Source organism: Erinaceus europaeus, chromosome 16, assembly GCF_950295315.1.
Source record: "Erinaceus europaeus chromosome 16, mEriEur2.1, whole genome shotgun sequence".
Classification (NCBI taxonomy): Eukaryota; Metazoa; Chordata; class Mammalia; order Eulipotyphla; family Erinaceidae; genus Erinaceus; species Erinaceus europaeus.
The window spans coordinates 79335854-79360518 of record NC_080177.1 but is presented as its reverse complement, the minus strand read 5'-3'; the positions used below and the strand labels follow the sequence as shown (position 1 = coordinate 79360518).

At 47.0% G+C, this 24665-nt stretch overlaps 1 protein-coding gene across 1 annotated transcript in view; it reads left to right on the top strand.

Moving 5' to 3' along the window:
- Positions 1-1533: 1533 nt before the first annotated feature.
- Positions 1534-24665, top strand: part of SIPA1L1 (signal induced proliferation associated 1 like 1) — a 322776-nt gene continuing 299644 nt past the window's right edge. Inside the window, exons 1-2 of the mRNA XM_060174201.1 lie at positions 1534-2215; positions 17825-17915. The gene's annotated coding sequence lies outside the window, so the exon portion shown is untranslated. The remainder of the gene's footprint in view (positions 2216-17824; positions 17916-24665) is intronic.

The window sequence follows — 24665 nt, the reverse complement described above, 5'->3', positions numbered from 1 at the left end:
TTAATCACTGTCTCTTAGGTTGTGAATATACAAACTTCCACCAACCATAACACTTAAACTTTCATGTAACAACATTTAAAAGAATCTCAGCTGTCTGGTCTTCATGTTCTGTTTTAGGTTTTTAGCTCTATGGGATTGAGTTAAATAATGGTCTTCCCACTTTAATGCAAATAGGGATGGAATAATTTAAAATGGAAATACAATCACATGCCATGAAATCTATTTTTACCTATTCACTTTGAAATCTAAATTAAGTTTAACTTCTATTGGCGATATTCTTTTTATCTAGACAATAAGTATGCCCCCCTCCCTCAGTTTCTCAAAGGAAGAAAGGGATTGAAGAGTCCATCTTCATCCTTAACTGCATAGGAAGGAACATTTCTAATAGATAGAGTGTCTGAAGAAACTTAATGAGTGAAAAAAATCAAGTCCTCCCACCCTGTGAATAGGGTTTTTATGAGACACAGATGGAGAATGAAGGGATTGTGATGATTGAAAACCAGACACATTCCGTGTCAACAGAAATGGCGTTACTAGAGTAGACAACATGACTGTGGAGCCGAAATGTGTATTTTAAGCTCAAGTACTCTCCAGGATAGGGTGAGATTCCTGAGAACACGCACAGGCTGTTTTCTTCTGCCCTCCCTCCCTGTTAAGCACCCACTGTGTACTAAGCCTCTGGAGGTACTGAGCATATTAAGGTAAGTAAGTAAGGCAGGTCCTCTGGAAGCCCAGCCTGGTGCTGGGTTTGGCAAGTGGGAGGTGAGGGGATAAGAGTCTGGAGTGGGAGCTGGGGATACAATTAGACAGGTAGGTTGTAAAGTTGAATGCATGGTAGAAATCTGGGGGCTCAGTTTTGTGCTGAATGCATGGTAGAAATCTGGGGGCTCAGTTTTGTGCTGAATGCATGGTAGAAATCTGGGGGCTCAGTTTTGTGCTGAATGCATGGTAGAAATCTGGGGGTTCAGTTTTGTGCTGAATGCATGACCAATCTGGGGGCTCAGTTTTGTGCTGGATACATGGTAGAAATCTGGGGGTGGTGGTGGTAGTGGTTCACATACGTGCTGGCTCGCAATGCAGACCCTTTTTAAAGCAGTTAGCCTAGCTGCTCAGTGTGCAGCGCTAACTCGCCGCTGGGCTGGTGCTGATGCCCTGGCCGGCAGGTGTCCCCCAAAGCTTCGCGCTCCTACCCTTCACGTCCCCCACTGCTGGGGTGTCGGGCCAGCAGGCTGGGAGGTGGGAGGGGCAGGTTGAAAACGGCACCCACGTTCGCGGCCTCTGTTCTCGGCAGGAGACAGGAATCCAGGGCTTTGCCGTCGTCATAGCAACCCGGAGTTCCGTGGGGGAGGGCGCCTCCTCCCCGCCCCCTCCCTCTGACTCTTTCCATCCCTCCCCCCGCCGGCGCGGCAGAGCGGCCCCTTGTCTCGCGAGACTTGCGCACCAGGCAGAGCCGCCCAGCGGTGATGTCACCCGAGAGTTGGGAGGGGGCGGGGGCGGGGGCGGGGAGGCGAGGGCCGCGCGGAGGAAGGGGCGGGGCGGGGCGGGGCGGGGCGAGAGCTGCGGGGCCGCCACTGCCGGCAACTTTGTGCGGCGAGTTCAGTGCCGGCGCGAACGAGCGATCGCGAAAGTGTGTGTGTGGCGTCGAGTCCCCCCGAGAGCAGGACAGTCCCCGGGGAGGGTCGGGGGCCCCAGGGGTCGCCCCCCACCTCCACTCCCGGCGCCTCCCGCCCCGGCGGCTCCCCCCCCCCCCATTTCCTCTCCCCACTGGGCCTCCCGCCCCCGTCCGCGGCTACCTGTCCCCTCCCCCAGTGCACACGCACCTCCCCTTTCCCCGGGAGCCCCCCTCGGACCTGCAGAGCGCCAGCCACCCGGCCACCCGGCCACAGCTCCCCCGCACCCCTCCCGGTCTTTCTCTTGGGGGTCGGGGACAGGCGGGGCGGGGAGGGGGAGATGGGGGCCGCCGAGCCACGGCCACCGGGGCGCCCAGACAATAGTTGATGCCCGGGCGCCGGGACCTGCGCGCCCCCTCTGCAGCCGGGCGGGGGATCGGGCTGACGCTGCCCCGCACCCCCACGCCCGCACCCCTCCCCGCCCCCACCCCTGGGCGCCGGCTGTTCTCCGCAGAGCGGGCGGCGGGGCGGCGGGGCGCAGACGGGTCCGCACGGCCGCTCTTTCTCCGCAGGGACAGCGCGCCGCCCGGAGCCCGGGCCCATCGGTAAGTGCCACCCAGCCACCCGGGGTCCCGGGGTCCCGGCAGAGCAGCGGGGGTCGCGGCAGTCTGCTGACAACCTCCCTCCCGGCTCCTGCTGGGTGGGGGGGGGGTTCGCCTCCAGGGTCCGGAGCTGCACGGCCGCCCCGAGGCCGGTCAAAGTTTGCTTTCGGGATTCTGGGTGGGCGGGCGGGCGGCCGAGACCCTGGGGCACCGCGCACCCACGCACCTCCCGGTCCCCGAGCCCCCTCGCGCGAGGCCGCGGCCCCCCGGCACCCTGGGATGCGGTGGGCGGGCGGGGGACCTGCGGTGTCACCTGGGTGAGCCCCCTGCAGGCAGGAGTGCGGGTGGGGGGCAGGCCGGGTGGTCGGGGGGGGGGGTGAGGAAGGGAGGGGGGCTGCTGCTGGGTGCCGTCCGGGGGGTGCTTCCTCTCTCCCCCGGGGGCCGGGGCTGGGGGCTGGGAGGTTGGTCAGTGCCCCCCCCCCCCCCCCCCAGCAAGCCAGCTGCCGCAGGACCTGGGGAGGAGGAGGAGGGTGAGGGTGCTGGAGGGCCGGGGGAAAAAAAAAAGGAACTTTTTCTCCTCTTTCGCCCCTTCTGTTTGCAACTTCTCCTGACCTTTGTAAAGGAAATGTGCGAGGCTCAGTGTCATCCAGGGCAGGTCTAGGTCGGGAAGTAATCGTGTGTGTGTGTGTGTGTGTGTGTGTTAGGGTGCAGACAAGGAAAATGGCTCGCTTTCAAGGAAGATGTTTAATTGAGTTGTTGGGATTCGTGTTGGAATGGAAGCGTGTGTGTGTGTGTGTGTGTGTGTGTGTGTGTGTGTGTGTGTGTGTGTGTGTGGTGTTGAATGAATGGCTTCTGAACCCTCAACTGGCATTTAGCTTACAGATTTTATTTTTTCCCCCCTAAGTGAGAGGGAGCCAGCACCGGCAGCTCTTACTACCTGCTAACCGATTCTGTTTCTAGACCGGGAACCCAGGGATAGGGATGCACATTCCAGAGTAAAGGTGTCTGTCGACTTTCATCAAGTTCCAGGTCTGTCTGGATGAACTGGGGTTGGCGTTGCCAACCTTTCGTGTTGAAACTCTGACTCAGACTCTTCAAGCCATTGTTTTTGTACTGGTACTCTGTGGGAGTTAAGTGTCAACTTTCTCTTGTTTTATCATGAAATATTCGTCCAAGGCAAAGAGTTCTCTGCCTGAATCTTTTGGGAAAAAAAAAACCACACACACACACACAACAGATCAAATCCCCACACTTACGTGCAACCAATTTCCTAGCAGTATTCTCAATAGTGAGTTGTGTAACAGTATTCATTTTTCTGTACAATCCTGATTCAATGCATTTCATTTTTTTTCTTTCCTTAAATTGCAATTAAGTCCTCTTTACCAGGGTTGAAAATGAAATAAAAAAGGTCAAGGACAACACATGGTGGTAGCTAGGGTAGTCTCTTAAGGCTTACATAAAAACAGGTCATAGGTACATTTGACTGTTAGATGGGATGTCAGCTTTTGACAAGAGAATTAATATTAAAACATTTTTTTTCCCCATGGGATCAATTATTATGCGAAGGCATTAGCAGTTGACAATGTATTTACAATGACTTGGGTGGTGATTTGCACTCAAATGGCTCAGGGCAAAACGAGAAATTTTGGTGGGTGTGTTGTGAATGATTTTCTGTAGCTGACAATTTATTTTCTGCTAATCTCTGTATGCTTAAAGGAACACTTGAAGTTGGTTGTATCTTTAGATTGGTCCAGTCAACCTAGAGAGCAAGTTTGGCAAGCGGGTCAAGACAGTCAGTAGGTGTTGCTCTTAGCTGCTCTGTACATAACATAGTTCCTGCTAGTGCTCCCAGCACTAGAAATCGCGGCTCTGGTGCAGCGGACTTTTTAAAAAGATCTAAGTGTCAGGCAGTGATAATTGTGACTTTTTGGTGAGATTCCAAAGCAAAGTGGCCCTTGTACGCTTCACCTCACCGAAATCTTCCATGGAGATTGTTTTGAGCTCTGTTTTTTTTTTTTCGCTATTATTTTCTGGCTTTCATACTTTGCCTTTGCTCTGATTGTGTGTTTCATTTTGAAGCAGTCCTCCTAGCCACTGAGACTTTATTCTTTTTTCTTTTTTTAAAATTATTTTATTTTAATTTATTTATAGAGACTTTTTAAAGCAGCTTAAAAAAAACTATCCTGGGGGTGGGTCGGTAGCTCAGCGGGTTAAGCATACATGGTGCAAAGCTCAAGGACCAGCTTAAGCTTAAGGATCCTGGTTTGAGCCCCTGGCTCCCCACTTGCAGGGGGGTCGCCTCACGGACAGTGAAGCAGGTCTGCAGGTGTCTGTCTGTCTTTCCTCCTCTCTGTCTCCTCTCTCGATTTCTGTCCTATCCAACAACAGCAATGACAGTAATAATAATGACAATAACAAGGGCAACAAAATGGGAAAAATGGTTTCCAGGAGCAGTGGATTTGTAATGCAGGCACCGAGCCCCAGCAATAATCTTGGAGGCAAAAAAAAAAACAAAAAAAAAACAACTATCACCGAGCTCCAGCAATAATCCTGGAGGCAAAAAAAAACTATCCTGTCCCCTTATTGGCAGTTCTGAATCTTTTATTTTTTAAACTGTGAATTGAGACATGCCATATGTTTGAATGTAGTTTGAAAATATTATTAATCACTCTTTTTACTGCTTTTTAAAATATTTAATAACATGTTATTTATTTTGTTTTTCAGAGAGATGTAGAGAGAGAGAAACAGAAATACCAGAGCACTGCTCAGCTCTGGATTATGGTGGTGTGGGGGATAGAATCTGGGATGTTGGAGCCTCAGGCACTAGATTTTTTAACAATTTTTTTATATTAATTCATTTTCCCTTTTTGTTGCCCTTGTTTTATTGTTGTAGTTATTGTTGTTATTGAAGTCATCGTTGTTGAATAGGACAGAGAGAAATGGAGAGAGGAGGGAAAGACAGAGAGAAGGAGAGAAAGACAGACACCTGCAGACCTGCTTCACTGTCTGTGAAGCGACTCCCCTGCAGGTGGGGAGCGGGGGCTCGAACCGGGATCCTTACGCCGGTCCTTGTGCTTTGCGCCATGTGTGCTTAGCCTGTTGCGCTATCGTCCAGCCCCCTCTTTTTGTTTTTATTTTACTTTTAAATAAGTGCTGTTCCTGGAGTTGTGGACTTCATAGTACTCCCTGCAGTGAGAGTGAGGTCTCCTGTAGTAATCTTCACTGGTTTGGATTTATGATATTACGTATCAGAAAGGGTTTTTTTTTAATTTTTAAGAAATATTTACTTATTTTCCCTTTTGTTGCCCTTGTTGTTTTAGCAGGAAGTTTTAAAAATTGACTTACTGTTGGCTTACGGCATTATTGAACCTCAGGAGTATGACCAGATACCTTTCATATCTGACTTGCCACACCCGCCACCAAACAGACTGCTTGACCCAGGGCCACAGCGGCCTTTCCCTCCAGCAGCTACCATAGTTCTCGCCAAGTACAGGAGTCAGTTTTGTTGCATCTAGGTAACTCTTATTCTATATTTTAAAAACTATTTATTTAGGATAGAGAGAAATTGAGAGGGCAGGAGATAGTTAGACAGACATCCACAATACTGCTTCACTGCTTGTAAAGCTTCCCCCTGCATGTGGGGACAGGGAGCTTGAACCTGGGTCCTTGTGTGTGGTCACATAATTGTTCAACCAGATGCACTGTTGCCTGGTCCCTAGGCAATAATTTTATTTCATTTTTTAAAAAGGATTTTGTTTGGGGGGGCTGGGTGGTGGTGCACCTGGTTGAGCGCACACTTTAAAATGCGCAAGGACCTGGGTTCAAGCCCCCAGTCCCCACTTGCATGGGGAAAGCTTCACAAGTGGTGAAGCAGGTCTGCAGGTGTCTGTCTCTCTCCCTCTCTATCTCCCCATTCACTCTCGATTTCTGGCTGTCTCTATCCAATAAATAAATTGAGCTAATAATAAATAAAATTTAAAAACGAAGATTTTTTTTTTTTTTTTTTTTTTTGCCTCCAGGGTTATCACTCCGGCTCGGTGCCTGCACTACAAATCCACTGCTCCTGGAGGCCATTTTTCCCCTTCATTTTTGTTGCTCTTGTTGTTATTGGACAGGACAGAGAGAAACGGAGAGAGGAGGGGAAGACGGGGAGAGAAAGATAGACACCTGCAGACCTGCTTCACTGCCTGTGAAGCGACTCCCCTGCAGATAGGGCGCTGGGGGCTCGAACCGGGGTCCTTGCACTTCGCACCATGTGCACTTAACCTGCTGAGCTACTGCCTGTCCCCCTCCCTCGGCAATTATTTTTGAATTTTGATTTACTGAAATTGATTTTTGAATTGATGTAACTTACTACTTGTCCTTTGGAAATCTGAGTTTCAACTTTTCCAGCTATGAGATCTTAAACAACAACTGAACTTTCTAAACAATTTTTTCTGACAAATTTGCTTTTAGCAGTGGACACCTTGCATCCTTCTCATGTTGGCTGCCAAAACCAATGAGCATACAAGCGCGAAATTAGTGTGCAAACCATAGTTACAGTTTCCTACTTTCAGATGAACAGGTTCATAGAGTATTGGAGCTCGGAGGGATTTGGGGCATAGATTATTTGGTCCACCACCCGCCTTTATAAAAGGATGAGAAAGCTGAAACCCAGAAATTGGACGTGATCTGTTGAAGTGTTTGGGAGTCCTTAGTGATCAGGCAGTGACTGGAAGTCAGGTTTTCAGATTTAACTGTATTTCTTTGTTTTCTGCTTCCCTCTTCCATCTACCTTAAGAGTAGATAGCAGGGAGTCGGGCAGTAGTGCAGGGGTTTAAGCACAGGTGGTGCAAAGCTGCAAGAACTGGCTTAAGGATCCTGGTTCGAGCCCCCGGCTCCCCACCTTCAGGGGAGTCGCTTCACAGGCGGTGAAGCAGGGCTGCAGGTGTCTGTCTTTCTCTCCCCTTCTCTGTCTTCCCCTCCTCTCTCCATTTCTCTCTGTCCTATCCAACAACAATGACAGCAATCATAACTACAACAAGGGCAACAAAAGGGAATAAATAATAAGTAATTTTTTTTTTTTTAAAAAAAGAGTAGATTGCATTAACATTTATTTACTACTTCCCCCGCTCCATAAATATATTTATTTATCTTGGGTACAAACAAATTAAGAGAGGAGGAGACACAGGGAGAAACACAACATAGCTTCACCCTCTGTGATGCACCTCCCCCCCATTTCCTATTTCCTCTACTTAAATGTTCAGAGTTTATTATGTGTCCCAAATATGAAGAAACAAACTGAAAGAAACACATGAAGTCTACAAAGCTGAAAATTACAAAGATGCAGTTTGGTAGCTAAGTCTGGTTTAAGCTACTTAAACCACAAAGTTATGGAAAAAGCAGTAGTGATGCGTTCATCTTCACGGTAGAATTTGTAGGGTGTCAGATTTTTTTAAATTACTATTATTTATTTATTTATTTAATTTTTTTTATTGCCTCCAGTGTTCTCCGTGGGGCTTGGTGCCGGCACTATGAATCTATGGCTCCCGGTGGCCAGTTTTCCATTTTATTGGGCAGGAAAGAGAGAAATTGAGAGGGGAGGGGAGATAGGGAGAAAGACACCTGCAGACCTGCTTCACCACCACCCCTCTTGCAGATGGGGAGCCAGAGGCTAGAACCCAGATCCATACATGGGTCCTTGTGCTTTGTGCTGTGTAAGCTTAACCCATCATCCCCAGTGGCTTTTTTTTTTTGAGGGGGTGTGGCCTAGGGGTTCATGTTTGCAAGTCCATGCTCTAACGGGTGGTGCTATCTTCCTGACCCTACGCTTTTCCCCCCCTTGATCCATCAGTGAGAAAGAGAGACAAACAGCAGAGAAGGGGAGATCTGTACAGTGCTGTCCACTGCTCCTCAAGTCCCTTGCTGTGGGTGGGGATGGGGTGTGGATCAGGGACTCCAGAACTCTCTAAGGTGAGACAAGACCTCCTCTCTCTCTCTCTCTCTCTCTCTCTCTAAAGGAGTCTTAATTAAGAGTGTAATAAAGTTGTGTGTGCTTTAGGGAAATTAACCTTTTTCTTTTTCTTCAAAGATCTACTTTTTTTTATATATATATAAGAGAGAAGGGGGGTGGACAGGCCATAGCAGCACTGAGCTGTGTTACAGGCCGTGCTGGAGATGGCACCTGGGGCCTCAGGTTTGCACACCCCTGTGTACGAATCTGAGGGCCTGGGGGAGGGGGGTGGTAGTGGCGCACATAGTACTAAGCACAAGGACCCACGCAAGGATCCAGGTTCTAGTCCCTGCTCCCCTCCACCTGCAGGGAGGACGCTGCATGAGCAGTGAAGCAGGTCTGCAGTTCTCTCTTCCTCTTTCCTTCTCTATCCCCCCCTCCCCTCGTAATTTCTCTCTGTCCTGTTCAATGAAATGGAAAAAATGGTCTCCAGGAGCGCTGGGTTCCTAGAGCCGTCAATAAGCCCCAGTGATGATTCTGGAGGCAAAAAACAAAAACAAAAAACGAAAACCAAGTCTACTGCTGAGCTGTCTGTCACCCCAGCTTAAAGCCAAACTGTCACTTGTCCTCCTACATTAACATTTTCTCTGCTTAAGTTCATTCCTCACTGGGCAGAGGAAATGATTGTGCCGTCTTAACTTCTGGAATATGGCAGCTTTTAGACTTTCACCTAAGTTGCACCTGACAAAGGTTATCAGTGGGTGGGAATGGGAATGGGGAGGGTGGATGGAGGAGTGATAATTACACATAAAACAGGAAAGTACTGTGGGAACTTCCTGCTGAAAATGGGATTGGTTGCTGGAGCACTACCCTGGCTGTGTGGGAGTAGCCTGAGCTGTAAGAGAGGATAGGCCCATGACGCTTGGTGGCTTACTCCTTTGCCGGCCCTCTCAAACACTCTTGTTATTTTCTCAGTGCTCACAACAAATTTATGGTTTATTTCCCCCTAAGGTGCTATTTAAAATACTGTGTTTTCATGACTGCAGACTGTGAGCTCAGATCTATAGGGATGCAGAGGTCACATAGACTCCTAAGCTGAATATGGGCCCACCTGCGTATCAGATGTCAGGCTCAGAAAAAACAGCAGCAACCCAAAAAAAAACAAAACACAAAACACTAATATAGTCAAGGGCCCTTTGGAATATAACTAAAATAGGACTAGTAACTATCTACAAAGTGGACACCCCCAAATTGTCATCTGCACCATTCCAGTCTTTAGGTTCACGATGAAGCAACAATTTGTTTGGCTTTATATGTTAACTCTTCTTTCAGCCACCAGGTTCCAAAAGCTACTGTGATGCCAACCAGACTTCCCTGGATAGACAACCCCACCAATGTGTCCTGGAGCCCCACTTCCCCAGAGCCCTGCCCCTGCTCTACTGGGTGTTAGGGCCTGGATGGTGGCACACCCAGTAGAGTGCACATGTTATCATGCTTAAGGATGCAGGTTCAAGCCTCTTGTTCTCATCTGCAGGGGGGAAACTTAACAAGTGTGGAGCAGTGCTGCAGGTGTCTCCCCTCTCCCCTCCCCCATTTTATTTCCTCCAGGGTTTTTGCTGTGGTTTGGTGCCTGCACTATGAATCCACTGCTCCTGGTGACCATTTTTTTCCCCCAGTTTTTTATTGGACAGGACAGAAAACAATTGAGAGGGAGGGGATATAGAGAGGGAGAGAGAATGACACCTGTAGACCTGCTTCACCACTTCTGAAGTGATCCCTGCAGGTGGGGAGCTGGAAGCTCGAACCTGGATCCTTGCGCTAATCCTTGCGCTTTGTACTATGTGCACTTAACCCCGTGTGCTACCACCCAGCCCTCGGTGTCTTCCCTTCTTCTCTAGCTCTCTCTTCTTCACTTTTTTTTTTTAATCTCTCTGTCTCTTAACCTTTGTTTAAATAAAAAGATAACTTTCACAAGTAGTACAGTGTTGCAGGCACTGGGCCCCAGACCCTGGTGGTTAGTGAAAAAGAAATAAAAAAGTGTTCTAACATCACTTGCAATTGAAATCCAGCTTTCTGTCCCTAGCATCGTTTTTGCTTTTAGGCATAAGGAGTTTAAAAATGACCTCACTAGGGGGCCGGGTGGTGGCGCACCCGGTTAAGTGCACACATTACAGTGCTCAGGGACCCGGGTTCAAGCCCCTGAGCTCCATCCACCTGCAGGGTAAAGCTTGAGAGTGGTGAAGCAGGACTGCAGGTGTCTGTCTGTCTGTCTCTCCCCCTCCCTTCTCAGTTTCTCCCTGTCTCTATCCAATAATAATAAAAAGACCTCACTGGCATTTTGCTTTTAGTTCGCTATGCAAATTTAACTCCTCCTCCCCAAATAAAGACAAGGTAGTCTGTTCTTTTTTGTCTTTATAGTATTTATTTTATTTAGTTTTTAAAAATTTTTTATTTATAAAGTGAAAACACTGATAAGACCTTAGGATAAGAGGGGTTCAACTCCACACAGTTCCCACCACCAGAACTCTGTCCCGTCCCCTCCCCTCCCCTGATAGCTTCCCTGTTCTTTATCCCTCTGGGAGTAGGGACACAGGGTCATTGTGGGATGCAGAAGGTGGAAGGTCTGGCTTCTGTAATTGCTTCCTTGTTGAACATGGGCGTTGACTGGTCGGTCCATACTCCCAGCCTGTCTCTCTCTTTCCCTACTGGGGCAGGGCTCTGGGGAATCAGAGCTCCAGGACACATTGGTGGGGTCATCTGCCCAGGGAAGTCAGGTTGGCATCATGGTAGCATCTGGGACCTCGTGGGTGAAAAAAAGTTAAGATAGAAAGCAGACCAAATTGTTGACTAATCATAAATCTAGAGGCTGGAATATTGCAGATGAAGATTTGGGGTCTCTGTTTGGAAAAAGCTGGTAGGTCTATTTTAGGTCTATTCCAAGGAGCCCATGACTCGACTAGTTTTTTGCTTGACCTGACATCTAATATGCTGGTGACCTAACTTATTGTCTGGGGGGATGGTGTCATAATTGAAAAAAGGACCAGAAAGCCAGGGAAGAGAGTAGCTCCCAGATATGGGAAAAGTATTTAAATACTGTTAACTGTAAACCCCATCAATTTGGTCTGGGGCCCATCGTCAGCACAGGAGCCTGTGTGACGTCTGCATCCCTGTAGGTCTGAGGCTAGTCAGTTACCTTACACGGTAGCTTACTTGGTGGACTTTTCATAAGTTCTGGAGCAAATCATTTGAAGCATAGAACGTGGCTCCCCCCACTTGCTTTGGGTCTCTGAAATGTTCATCATTTGAGTGAGGAATGGAATGACACAGGCGAGATTGAATTTACGACCATGAGGATGAGAAAATCCTCAGAACGTAGCAGGTTTGCTGGGCCACATTCATGCTCTCCTTTTATTCTGAGCGAAAGGAGAGTTGATATTTTCTTGAAGACACAGTGAAGACACCAAAATGACACGGCAGCACGTGGCTGGCTTTAGCTGAGACTTGGCAGCTGCCAGCACGTTGATGGATGTGCCCCGAGTCTGGGGAAGCGGGCTTTCTTTGGTGGCCGTCAGAGAGGAGAGTTCTCTAACTTGTTACTTGTCAAGTCGTACTGAGTTGCTCTAGTTAGGATGGGTGTATGCCTTTTAAACTGTGGGAAAGGGGTAACTGTATCATGTCCGATCCCCTTCTTTTTTTTTCCCCCCCTTTGGGAGAGGCAAGGGAAGGTGTGCTTGGTGGAGAATGCAGCCGTGGAGAGGGAGACTCTGGTTTGCGCAAACACAGGGATCACTCAGAGGCAACTAACCGTGACTGTCACTGGATTCCCTGTTTCCTGTCTCTTCCTGCTGAGCAGGCCAGGTTACATGAGCCTCATAGTCACTTGAGTACAGCTAAGTCATTGATTCTCGCCTCCCCCATCACTGTCTTCCGTCTCTCAGAAGAGAGCTATAGATGCCGAGTGATCATGTTCCTGTTTTGTTTTTTGCCTCCAGGGTTATTGCTGGGGCTTGGTGCCGGCAGTAAGAATCCACTGCTCCTGGTGGCCCTTACCCCCATTTTATTGAATACGACAGAAATGGAGAGAGGAGGAAGGGGGAGACAGAGCGGGGGAGAGAAAGAGAGACACCTGCAGACCTGCTTCACCGCCCATAAAATGACCTCCCTGCAGGTGGGGAGCCGGGGGGCTCGAACCCGGATTCTTGTGTGGGTTTAGTAATAGTACTAGACTAAACACAAAGTGTGCTAAACTGGGTGCACCACCACCTGGCCCTCCTATTCAGTTTTTTCCCCGAAAAAGTATGGCCAAGTCATTGCCCCCCCCCCCCCCCCCCGCATCATTGTCTTGTGTTTCTCTGAGGAGAGGTGTAGGTGCTAGTAAAGGTTTGACTCTGTTCAGTGTCACTCACTCTGGCTCCTCAATAATCTTGACGTAGCTCACTTTCCCCCTCGTATTCTCGACGGTTTGTCTAGTTAGGAATTCTGGTTTGACATCTTGTGAAGTCATTTCTCTTACTAGTCTTTTTTCCCCAAGTTGACTGTGTATTTGATCTTAAAAACTGGTTTTCACTCGCTGTTCTCAGCGAAGCAGCTGCTGATGGAGCTATTTCCCTCCTTCAGGAAGAGGGAGTACTCACAGAGAAATGCCTGTGGGTACATAGCTGTGAGCTCACAGAATAGCTCACTTGGATGCTTGCTGCTCTGCCATATGTGCCACCCAGGTTCAAGCCCAGCCCTCACCGCATTGGAGGAAGCTTTGGAGCTGTGATTTCTTTCCTGTTTCTCTCCATCTCTGTCTCTCTATCTGAGAGACATCAGCTAGGAGTGGCTAAGCCCTAGTGGCAACAACAACAACAACAACAACAATAGGTATTTAGTTGTCAGTAATTTAAAATGTTTTTTTCTTTGATTTTAAAGTCATCTTTACTTGTGTGTACTGGATAGAGACAGCCAGAAATTGAGAAGAGGAGGGAGTAGGGAGAGAGACAGAGAGACACCTGCTTCACCATCTGTGAATCTTTCCCCCTGCAGGTGGGGACTGGGGGCTTGAAGCTGGGTTCTTGCTTACTGTAACAGGTGTGCCCAACCAGGTGCACCACCAACCCTGCCCCCTCAATTAACATAATTAAAAAAATATTCACCCAGGAGTCGGGCGGTAGCACAGTGGGTTAAACACAGGTGGCGCTAAGCGCAAGGACCGGCATAAGGATCCCGGTTCGAGCCCCCGGCTCCCCACCTGCAGGGGAGTCGCTTCACAGGCGGTGAAGCAGGTCTGCAGGTGTCTGTCTTCCTCTCCCCCTCTCTGTCTTCCCCTCCTCTCTCCATTTCTCTCTGTCCTATCCAACAACATCAATAATAACTACAACAGTAAAACAACAAGGGCAACAAAAGGAAATAAAGAAAGAAAAAAATCTCCACCCAATTTAATTATTTTTTGCTTGCGTCATCTATGTGTATTTTGTGAGCAGAGGAAAGCAGTATTTGCAGTATTGTAAGAAACTTGTGACTTGCTATGACCATGTGTCTCTTCTTTCTGAAACATAAAAAACACCTTCTTGATCTTTTTTTTTTTTAATAAAAAATAATAAAAATTTTATTTATTCATTCCCTTTTGTGGCCCTTGTTGTTTTATTGTGGTAGTTATTATTGTTGTTGTTATTGATGTCATCATTGTCAGATAAGACAGAAATGGAGAGAGGAGGGGAAGACAGAGAGGGGGAGAGAAAGACAGACAGCCGCAGACCTGCTTCACCGCCTGTGAAGCATCTCCCCTGCAGGTGGGGAGCCAGGGGGTCGAACCGGGATCCTCACGCCAGTCCTTGTGCTTTGTGCCACCTGCGCTTAACCCACTGCGCTACTGCCTGACTCCCAGTCTTTTTTTTTTTTTTTTCTTTTTCTTTGTCACCAGCACTTCACTGGGGCTTTATGCAAAACTGCATGATTCCACTTCTTCCAGTGTACATTTTTTTGGGGGGGTAGCAAGTGAAAGAGAGGGGGAGAGGCAGAAGGAAGAGACTCTAGCCCAGTGTACATTTTGGGGGGGGGGATAGCAAGTGAAAGAGAGGGAGAGGCAGAAGGAAGAGACTAGCCCTGCTTCCCTGCTTACATTGCTCATGGAGTCTCTTCACCTCTGCGTGAAGTTCCCATATGGTTGGCCAGGGCTCTAATCTGGCTCCCTGGACAGGGTAAAGGGTATGTTCTACTGGGGTAAAGGGGTAAAGGGTATATTCTACTGGGGTGAAGTGTATATTCTACTGGGGTAAAGGGTATATTCTACTGGGGTAAAGGGTATATTCTACTGGGGTAAAGGGTATATTCTACTGGGGTAAAGTGTATATTCTACTGGGGTAAAGTGTATATTCTACTGGGGTAAAGTGTATATTCTACTGGGGTAAAGTGTATATTCTACTGGGGTAAAGGGTATATTCTACTGGGGTAAAGGGTATATTCTACTGGGGTAAAGTGTATATTCTACTGGGACAAAGTATATATTCTACTGGGGTAAAGTGTATGTTCTACTGGGGTAAAGGATATATTCTACTGGGGTAAAGTGTTTATTCTACTGGGGTAAAGTGTTTATTCTACTGGGGTAAAGTGTTTATTCTACTGGGGTAAAGTGTTTATTCTACTGGGGTAAAGTGTTTATTCTACTGGGGTAAAGGCTATATTCTACTGGGGTCAAGAGTATGTTCTACTGGGGTCAAGAGTATGTTCTACTGGGGTCAAGAGTATGTTCTACTGGGGTCAAGTGTATATTCTACTGGGGTCAAGTGTATATTCTACTAGAGTAAACGGTATATTGGCCGCTTTTCTCAGTATTGACTTGAAGGTTAGTGTGTAGTTGAATCATTTTCTTTTTGCTGTTCTTTCTTTTTTTCTTTTACCAGAGCACTGCTCCGCTCTGGCTTATGGTGGTACAGGGGATTGAACCTGGGACTTTGTAGCCTCAGGCATAAAAGTTTCTTTGTGGAACCATTATGCTATCTATGCCTGCCCCCGATTTATTTCCTATAATTTACTTTTATTGAGAGGCTGTTTTTTTACAGGGGTACACATTTCACATCTCCCCCCTGGGGTGTGTCTGCACGATTCACCCATTTCTCCTATAAGGCACTTGGCACTCAATCCTTTTGAACACTTTCTCTCATGAGGGGCTGTCAAAAATTCATGTTGGACGGGCAAAATGGATAGCCTGCCTAGTCCTCTGTGGAGTCCAGTTGGCTAAAAAAGGCAGTTGAGAAGACAACTGGGAGTGGCTGCCAGCGCTTCAAGGATCTGGCTGCTCTAGATTCCTTTAGTGGAGACAGCACATGCAACTCCAGTTTGATAATTGGACCGTGACACTCTTCTTCTGCTCGTAGGGCCAGGAGATGGCTCAGTGAGCAAAGCATATGCTTCACCATGTGTGAGAACCTGGGGTTGAGTCCCTGGCCATCACTTCCTCCTCTTTCTCTCTCTCTTTCTGCCTTTCATGATCTATCTGGAAAGAAAAGTCTCCTGGGAACAGTGGAACCATGCAGGGAGAAGATTCAGTGAAGCCCTGGTGGTGGGGATGGGGAACATAATTTGTGTGTGTGTGTGGGGGGGGGGGGGGGGCGTTATTTCTGTGGTTTGGTGCCTGTAAAGCCCCATCATTTTCTGTTGCCACTTTTTTTTCCCTTTCTGTTTTGAATAAATGAGAGAGGGAGAGAGACAGGAGGAGAGACGCCTGCAACAGTGTTCCAATGATTGTGCATGTCTCTCTCTATAGGTGGGGGCTGGCGATTTGAACCTGCGCCTTTGTGCAGTCTGCTAGGTGCACCACCACTGGTTCCTTAACCGTCTGACTCTACGCCCTCCAAACAACTCTGCTTTTCCTGGCAACCACTGCTGAGTTTGACCCCTTGCATGTAGGTGGAATTATACACGTGTGTCATATCTGGCTTATCTTCATTTAGCATGTTGTTAAAGCTCAAACATGTGCCTGAGTCAGAATTTTCTTTTTTCTTTATTTCTTTTTTAAGGATTTTATTTACTTATTCATGAGAAAGATAGAGAGAGGGAGAGGGAGAGGGAGAGAGAGGGGGAGAGAGAGAGAGAGAAAAAGAGCGAGACACCACTCTGGTACATGTGGAGTTGGGACTTGAACTTGGGACCTTATGCTTGAGAGTCCACTGCTTTATCCACTGTGCCACCTTCCGGACCACAGAATTTTCTTTTTAAAGCCTGATTATATTGCATTGTGTGTGAATAGTCCTGCATTCTGAGAGACTTTTGTTTCTCTGCTAAGTAATGGTGACTGTCTTTCATATGCTTGTTGGCCATCTGGATATTACCTTTGGAGAAGTGCCTATTTAAGTTCTTTGTGTATTTTTCAGTCAGTGAATTTCTCTCTCTGTCTCTCTCTCTCTCTCTCTCTCCACCAGGATTATCTCCAGGGGCTTGGTGCCTACACTAAGAATCCACAGCTCCTGCTGGCTTCCTTCCTTCCTTCCTTCCTTCCTTCCTTCCTTCCTTCCTTCCTTCCTTCCTTCCTTCCTCTTTTTACTTGATTGGACAGAGAAATTGAGAGCAGAGGGCATACTAGAGAGGGAGAGACCGAGAGACGTCTGAAGCCCTGCTTCACCTCTCGTGAAGCTTCCCCCTGCCTATAGGTGGGGGCTGGTGTCTTGAGGCCTGGGTGTTTGTACATGGTGACATGTGTTAGACACCGTGCTGCTGCCTGACCTGTCAGTTGAGTTTTTGTTGTTGAGTTGCAGGCGTTGTTTAAACTGTGACTGTTAACCCCTTATTGTATACATGTTTACAAATATTTCTCTTCCTTCTATAGAATACCTTCTCCATTCTGTTGATTGTGGTTTTTTTTTTTTTTTTTTTAGTGCATTAAAGTTTTAATTAGATGCAGAACCATTTGTCTGCTTCTGTCTTTCTTTCTTTCTTTGCCAGTAAGTTGTGAATTAGCTCTTTATCAGATATATGTCTTACAAATATTTTCTAACATTTTTTTTTTTTTTCCTTTTTAAACCATAGCACTGCTCAACTCTGTGTGGGGGATTGAACCTGGGACTTCTGGCATGAGAGTCTCTGCATAACCATTATGCTACTTATCGCTGCCCTTGCTTTTTTGCTTTTGTTATCTATGCCTTTTGATTTTCAAGAAATTAGTGCTAATTCTCATGTTGATAGAACTTTCTTCCTGTCTTCTAGACGGTTTATTGTTTTAGTTTTTTTGAGGGGGTGTGGGTGGGTGCGAGGAGGAGACTAAATACACCTGAAGAGTGAGGTGTGACACTTTAAATGGCAAGTATTACTGTAAGAGCTGTCTGTCTAACACTTGCTGCCTTATAAAGTACTTTTATAGAGACTTAATGCAGTGGTTTGGGAAAGCTTCAAAAATGATGCTGGGCTTTGATCTTAGCTGAATGGATGTCTCAGTGGGTATCAGTATGCGGAAGCAAGTGTTAGGTGCACCAGAGTGCTGTAGGGAGACCTTTAAGGAAAACCTGCAGGAGCTAGGTAGAGACTTTGAGTAGTATCACTTACACAAGAGTTGTCACTGCTGGTGTGTTTCCCCTCTTGATACAGCATTGCCTTTTTTCCATTTGTGGCCCAGTGGTTTCTGATTCACTGTATCTGTTCGGTGCACAGCAGTGGGCCAGATACAGAAACAGGACACTTAGTCACAGCTCCGTTTTGTTTTCTAGGATGTGCAAAGCACAGAAAGCCAACTGGAGCGGATTGTATCAGAGGAACTGAAGGAGAGGTGGGAAGCAGAGCGTCACGTCGACTGCTTCAGTAAGTTCTTAAGGCCGCTGTAGTCGCCCTTTCTGAGCTCTGTAATACAGCTGTGGGGACAGTTCTGCCTCGGCGTATTATTTGAAAGGATGTTTGGAGAGAAAAGTTGAAGTTTCTTACATTTGTCGTAGAGATTTGCTTAATGGTGGTGAAGTGAATCTGTGTCTGCTTGGAGGGGCTGTCTCCAAGGAGCAACTGCTTACCTCCTGGAAGTATTGGCTTCCACAGCATGTCACGGGCTGGTGGCTGCTTGCAGTGAGAAAAAAGATGGTTGGTCCCTGCTCCTGTCTTCTGGTGACAAAAATGTGATCCTTTTTAGACTTGCACCCTCTCACTGGTTGGCTTTTTCTTGTAGTCAGAGGTCACCTATTTTGTTTCTGACAGGAAGCAATTATAGTTATACATCTTGAAAATAGTTCTGTGTTAAATATTCTCTCTGTAGGGGAAGGAAGAGACACTAGATAATTCTGCCTTCTGGTTTCCAAGGAGATAATGTCTTGGCAATGTTTGTTTTATCAAGTGTTCTTTTAAGTAGCAAAACTAAAGGAAACTAGCTCTAGTGAATTTTGTGTAAGGCTTTTCTCAAGGCCCACCTAAAGGCTTTCAGATCTTGCTTTCTTCTACATCCACACACACACTCTGCAAGGCTCTGGAAAGCGAATTCTGACTAATTCTGGATTTTACCATCCACCACCAGGTGTCAAAGCAGTCCCATAGCCCCTGACCCGTTTATTAATAGGATGCCAGCAGGTGAACTCAGGGCCGTACGGGTGAGGTTCTACTTAGTGGGCATCTCGGCTCCATGTCTCCATTGTCCTAGGGGTGGGGTGGGGAGGAGGAATGGAAGAGAAACCCCAGCTCTCCTCCATTCACGCATTTCCCCTGCTACTGTGCATGGTGCAGAGGTGACGGGAAGTGGTGGCCGCAGTCTGGACAATCGTAGGGTGAGAAGATGTGACAGAGGAGAGGTTTTCCGCCTGTGCAGCTGGGACAGGAGAGAGGCGGTTTACCGAAGACAGGAGCAGCAGGTTTGCGCAGGAGTGAAGAACGGATGCGTCCCCTCTGGGTATGAGATACCAGCTCACGTGTACGTGAGAAGGTCAAGGTTGCCAGTGGGCAGGTCTGTTAACCTTTGTGAGAAGCTTCATTTTCCTCATGCATGAGATGGGAGAGATCTCTCTCCCCTTCTCACAAATCTTGAAACCAGATGATGAAAAACAAGTTAAAATTTGTAAAGTCACATCCTATAACGGTAGAATTATTTCTGCCTAGTAGACCCGGGTCACCTGCCCCCTTATGGCCGACTCTGATCTCTTGACCAATGAACTGAAAGGCCAGAAAACAGTGTGGGGATGTTGGCATTTGCCCCCAAAGGCTGCTGCTTTGTTTTCTCCTCCAGGTACATGGAAAAGCTTTCTCTTAGCTCCATTCTGATTCCTTGGTACCTTCTGGAAGAGGCTGTCATCTTGGCTTCTCCCAAGAGTGTCAGAGGGCTTCATGCTTTTGGAACCCCTGGGTGCTGCCTGGCTCTTCAGTTCTGTAGGAAAGTAGCTTCAGGCCAGAGCAGTTTCATTTAGGTGGGAGGATATTCTAGTAGGGAAAAAAAAAAAAGGCTCTTTCCTACCTGAAAGTCTTTCCTACTTTAGACTACTTACCATATTTTGAATCAGCTAACAATTAGGACCAAACAGGTCAAATTCACTAGGGAGAATATATAAATATCTACTCCTAAGTATTTGTTTATTATATATTTTCTGACTGCTTTAGGTCTTGCTGATAGGCAGGTGTAATATGTTCGGTATATATTGGAACCACTGGAAGTTTCAGATGCAAGTCAGTGTGTTGCAAGCTTCCCCCTTGCATTTCAGCGAGTGGTGTTTTGAATGTCTCAAAATGTCTTTTCACGAGGTAGAAGTAGTTATATTTGCCGATTGCCAGTCTCTTTCCTTTTAAAGATGGTGCTTTGGGGACAACTGCAGTCTAGCGACATGCTGGTGTTTCTTGGTTCTTCCCATCCACACGGGGACTTGAGTCACTGCGCTCCTCTGAGTTACACAGCTGGTCGGTCACAGGCTTCCGGCGGATATCTGGGTGTGCTCACCACTGGTGGTGTGATGGTGCATTGGAATGTCTGACACACATAGTGAATGTAACTTTTGATGAGTAGCTGACAGTCACTGGGGAGCTCCAACCAAGTAAGTTTTCTAGTTCAGTGGAAAGTCAGCAGTGGCTTTAATAATGAGGAAAGGTGTTGGGGAATAAGAACTGTAAGAAGTAGGTGGGTAGTTAATCTCTATTTCAAGTGAGAGGGCATCTCTCTTTCTGTTGGGGCTCTTGTTAGATTCTCACACTTAGAATCTCATCCTTCTGCTCTGTAATTGTTAAGGCATACATAATCTTTTGCTTCTCATGGCTTATAATAAGAAACTGAAACACAGATATCCATCATGTAATTACTTGATATAATTGTTGGGAAAACCCCAAGCCTTTGTTTTTCTCTTTGAAGTATTTACTAGTAACTTGAGGTCAATTGTAAGAAAGAATTTTTGAAAAATACGTGCAATTATTTTTAGGGCTGGGGAGACAGTCTGCTGGCTATGCAAGAAGATTTTCGGGCCTGGGGCAGCAGAGACCCCAGCCTCAGTCTCCCCTGCCGCCATGAGTCAGAGCTGAGGTGTACTCTGGGAAAAAAACAAAACAGACAAAAAAAACCCTTTACTTTTTCATGCTTAATTTTTTTTTTCAATGTAGAAAAGATGACTTTCTAGTATATCATCCTGGATTTGTCAAAGTGATGACTTTTTATTTGAACTTGATTTTTTTTTTAAGAATTCCTTTTTTTAAATATTAATTTTTTTGTATTCTTTATTTATTGGATAGAGACAGCCAGAGGGGAGGGGAAGTTAGAGAGGAAAAGAGACAGAGAGACATCTGCAGACCTGTTTCACCATTTGTGAAGCTTTCTTCCTGCAGGTGGGGCCTGGGGGCTCGAACCTGGGTCCTTGCACATTGTAACATGATGGCTCAACCAGGTGCACCACCACCCAGCCACCTGAACTTGAATCTTTCAATTATCATTTTCATCAGGAAGTTATTTTTGAAGTTTCTCAAGTCAGAATACTTATTTGTGCATTTATAAGGTTCATTTTCTTCTTATTTATTTATTTTCCCCTTTGTTGCCCTTTTTTAAGTTATTGTAGTTATTATTGTTGTTATTATTGAGGAGTGAAATGGAGAGAGGAGGGGAACACAGAGAGGGGGAGAGAAAGACAGACACCTGCAGACCTGCTTCACTGCCTGTGAAGTGACTCCCCTGCAGGTGGGGAGCTGGGGGCTTGAACCGGGATCCTTACACTAAAGGTTCACTTTTTTCCTTGGCACTGTCTTTTGGGAATTATAATAATTCAGGAATTGCTGTACAGTTATCCCATGTGAAGTTACTGGTCAACAGTTTTCAGTTCATCCTTATTAAGGATTGCTTAGGGTTATCTCTAGAAACATTTTTGGACGGTCTTCATCACCCTCCAGAGAAATTCCAAACCCACTTATAGCCGCTCATTCTCTCTCCGTGGACCCACCTAGGGTCCTGCCCTTAGTTCTAGGCTGCCACTGATCTGCTTTGCAGCTTCATAGATTTGCCAGTTCTGGACTTCCAAGAGGAATAGGGTGTCCAGTGTGTGGTCTTCTGTGAATGGGCTCTTTTGTCCAGCTCTTAACAAAAAGCACATTTTATTTTTCAAAGTATTTAACTCATGGTGGTGATGGTACGGATTTCCAATTAAAAGCCAGATTTCCCATAGCTGCGGACACACACTAGACCTTCTGCCAGGATCAGAGAAAAACAGCAAAGCTATCCGTTCCCGTGGGCTTTTGTAGAGGCGGGAGTGACTGTTTTGAAGGTTTCATAAAAGCTTAATAGTTATTGCCTGAGGCTCTGAAGTTTCAGGTTCAATTCCCCGTACCACCATAAGCCAGAGCTGAGCAGTGTGCTGGTATTAAAAAAGGGGGGGGGATGGTGGTGCACCTGGTTAAGCGCTCACATTGCAGTGCGCAAGGAGCCGGGTTCAAGTCCCTGGCCCCCACCTGCAGGGGGAAAGCTTCATGAGTGGTGAAGCAGGGCTGCAGGTGTTTCTCTGCCTCCCTCTCTATCTCCCCTTCCCCTCTCTATTTCTCTGTTTCTATCCAATAATAAATAAACAAAAATATAAAAAAAAACACCACAGTCACCACTCTGGTGTGAATCCATAGATGCGCTCTAAACTAACTGCAGAGTCCTGTCCTCTGCCCACTGGGCTACTCCCCCCCCCCTTTGCAGGACTGTGACTCTAGTGAGTGTACACTTGTCTTGTCTGAGACATACCTGCTCACTCACTTTGAAATCTTTCTTTTTAGCTGCTGAGTAGAAATCATCTTCTTAATCTTTCCCTTTGCTTTTGGTCTGGGGCCTGACCAATTCTTGCCACATTTTCCTTTAAATTAACTCCGATTTACAATGTTTGTCTTGGTTTTATTGAAGAACAGACTGACCTGGAGCAGCCTGTTGGGGCTGTGGCAGCCTGACCGCCTTGTCTCCTGTTGCTCTCAACTTCCCGCTGGTGGTGATCTTACCTGGTCCTTGCGCTTGTTGTCGTTGTTAGTGGTGCTGCATACTTGATACTCCAGGCCAACTTTTTTTTTTTTTTTTCATTCTTTTCATTTCAGGCATATTTAGAGAGAGAGAGAGAGAGAGAGAGAGAGAGAGTGATCTAGAAAGAGAGGAAGAGACAGCACAGTCCTATTTCATCAGCCCTGGAGCTTCTCCTAGTGCATTGACTGAAGCTCAAATCCAAGACCTTACACCCGATACGACACTTGATGAATGAACTATCTCCTACTCCTTGATTATTCTGTCTAATGTGCCACTTAACGGTCGTCCTGTCTGAAGTCCTGATTAAAGTGGACCTAGAGGGGCCAGGCGAGGCGCACCTGGTTAAGCGCACACATCCAGTCCACAGGGATCCAGGTTCAAGCCCCCATCGCCACCTGCAGGGGGAAAGCTTCATGAGTGGGGAAGCAGGGCTGCAGGTGTCTCTCTGTCTTTTCCCCTCTTCCTTCTCCTCCTCTTCCTCTTCTACCTCCTCCTCTTCTACCTCCTTTTCTTCCACCTCTTCCTCCTCTTCCTCCTCCTCTTCCTCTTCTACCTCCTCCTCTTCTACCGCCTCTTCTTCCTCCTCTTCCTCCTCCTCTTGCTCTTCTCTCCTCCTCCTAATCTTCTCCTTTTCCTTCTTCTCCCTCCTCCTCCTCTTCCTCCTCCTCTTCTTCTCTCCTCCTCCTAATCTCCTTCTCTTCCTTTTCCTTCTTCTCCCTCCCCCTCCTCTTCTTCCTCCTCTTCCTCTTCTTCCTCTCCTCCTCCTAATCCTTTTCCATTTCCTTCTACTTCCTCCTCCTCCTCTTCTTCTTCCTCCTTCTTCTGTTTGTAGGACCAGGATCTCACACAAGAGCGATTCCCCTGACCAGGGCCATCTCCTTCATTCAGACAGACTGAGAGAGACCCCCAGCCCCCATTGTGGTGGCGCTTGGCATTCCGAGACGCGTGCCCGACCTGCCGAGCCTTCTCTGTGGCCCACCGTGGGCATTTAGGCTGCACTGTTGAGACGCTGGCCTTCAGCTTGCTGCCTTTTGTGTTACGAGACTCAGCCTGAGACTGAATGACTCTTCTGCCTGCTGAAGTGTGACCTCATGCCTGCATCCGCCAGCAATGCAGAGACCCAGGTTCTGCCTTCTTGGGACTGCGGGGCGGAATGCAGACACACAGGTGAAGCCTGTGACTGCTCTTCAAGTCGATGCAGATGTTTGGAAGATGGGAGCAACTTCTCTCTTTATGTGCTTGTCTAGCACAGACACTTCTGGCATTCGTCTCTGCGTGGTTTTTCTTTCTGCCTTTTGATTTTGATGCTTCCTGGTGATCAAATCCACGCGGGCCACTGCATTTTATCGAGCAGCAGACTTTTCTTTCCACATTATTGCCCGTCCTTATCTCTAGCCTGCAAAGTAAACATTAGTCCTCTGCACGGGAGCCGGGATATTGAGTTCTTGCTATAGCTTTTTTTTTTTTCTTACTTTAGTATGTATTACAGCATCACTTGGGTTGGGACTAAGATAGCTGCAGTCAGGGTTTGGCTGTGTGCATAGGCAAACATGTTTTATTATTAGGAATGCCAAAAAACCCGACTGCATATAATAGGCTAGTTCTGACCATCACCTTGCTAGACTTGTAATTTGTTTTAAATACTGTGCCATGCTGATGAGGGAAGCTCTCCACCCATTTCTTCAGTGAAAGGCTGGTCTTGCTGGTAAAAGCTCATATGGGATGATTGTTTTTCTTTTGTCTGTGTGAAGCTACAGTGGAGACAGGGACTTTTTTTTTCCTTTTGTATATTTAGTGATGAATTATATTTCTTTCTTTCTTTCTTACTTTTTTTTTTTGCCTTCAGAGTTATTGCTGGGCTCAGTGCCTGCACCATGAATCCACTTCTCCTGGAGGCCATTTTTTTTCTCCCTTTTGTTGCCCTTGCTGTTGTAGCCTTGTTGTGGTTATTATTGTTGTTGTTGATGTCCTTTGTTGTTGGATAGGACAGAGAGAAGTGGAGAGGGGAGGGGAAGACAGAGAGGGGAGAAAAAGATAGACACCTGCAGACCTGCTTCACCGCCTGTGAAGTGACTTCCCTGCAGGTGGGGAGCCGGGGGCTTGAACCGGGATCCTTACGCCGG